We start from the raw sequence: 1648 nt of genomic DNA, 5'->3' as shown, positions 1-1648 counted from the left end.
GGGATACTCACAGGGGGCTGAGGGTTAAAGTGAATGATGAATGAATGTTTTACCTCACATTCAAAAAATAACATTTTTCAGATAAAAATATTTACACGATTGTTCCATTTCTGAAACATGAGTTAGAAAAACAAGATATGACTGTGGAATCAAAAATAAAATATAAGTAAGAGTGAAGTAATAACAATATGAATTGGATATATTAAATGAGTAATTATTGAAGCCATTCAACTCTGTATTTATTTTATATTGATGTGCCGCAGTAATCTGATTGGTCTGATTGGAGTTACTTGCTCCACGCTGGGATCTCACACAATTATTCGCTGAAGTTATTCTTTAAAAACATTTAAAGAATAACACCTGAGCATAACACCGGACGTTTCGGGGAAGTGAAATCATGGAAAAAATAAAATATAAAAAATCCTGCACGCACAGGGTAAAAAAAGAAATGTTTAATGGATCGGTTTGGATCAGACAGATCCAACTGCCCGATGAACCAGCGCAGATTTCTCTGCAGATGCGAACCTGGAGGAATTTGTGACCGACACCAGGAGCAGACATGGCAACCCAAACCATCCCACTTTAAGCAACATTGATTCTTTGCTTCTCCACTCTTCACAAATTCACAAAACTTCCCCGAAACAGACAGATGTTATGTCTGCCGCGCTTCTGAGCGCCGCTATCCTTCTGGGTGCGGGAGGGTCACGTCTTCAGCTCCATTAGTTAAAGCCACAGGGTGAGTTAACGCGTCCGTGTTGGTTGTACAGCCGCAACGTACTGCGCATGTTACGATCTAATTAACTTCACCTTCCGTAGGGGCCGGCAGTTTATCTTGAGGAAATAAATAAAGGTGACTTGATGACTTTCAATTGCCCCTTTTCCACCGGCAATAGAAACAACCTGGTTCGGTTCGGCTCGGCTCGGCTCTATTTCGGAGTGATCGCGTTTCCACCGGCCCTTCTTGGCTCTGTAGCAGGATGCTGCCTCCTGGTGGTGGGGATGGGGGTGTAGCGCCATGTGGTGTGCTTCGTTACATGCGACCCAGAGGTCGCGTTAGCGGAATATTTTGACCGTTTTTTTTTTTTGTTTTTTTTTTTTTAACTACATGAAAATTTAAAGCCCGTCGGTCATTTGACAGGTTATAATTAACACCCTCATGCGAGGACGTGATAGACTTTACGCAAAGAGTTCATCGCAGAGGAAACTAAAAATCAATCAGTAAAAGAATCCTTTCTGAATATCATCTCATGGACACTGAACTAAATGCGTCTTTCTCACCGGTGTTATATCTTTAAAATTTCCCCTTCGGTCATATTTCAGTCCGTTTTCTCGTCAATATGCGAGAGCTTAGAGCGATGCGCGCTCCCGCGAGAGGGGATGCAATTTTGGGCAGGCATGCGTTTCTGGGCATAACACCTGTCTTAAGCGCTAGCTTGGTTCTCTGCCTTGCTGCCTGTTTACTGGACTGTCGAGCTGTTCATTAAAATTCTTCATCATCACCTTCATCCTGGGTCCTGTCTGCGTTGCTCCCTCTCCGCCAAACCATACAAATCATGACAAGAACCTATCTGGTCCCTTTCACAACTTGAATTTAATATAAAAGTTATGATAGAGCAGAGGTTCCCAAACTGTGGGGCGCGCCCCCTAG

The sequence above is a fragment of the Poecilia formosa genome, unplaced genomic scaffold (assembly GCF_000485575.1).
Source record: "Poecilia formosa unplaced genomic scaffold, Poecilia_formosa-5.1.2 Scaffold31, whole genome shotgun sequence".
Lineage (NCBI taxonomy): Eukaryota > Metazoa > Chordata > Actinopteri > Cyprinodontiformes > Poeciliidae > Poecilia > Poecilia formosa.
Note: the sequence above shows the minus strand (reverse complement) of the source record.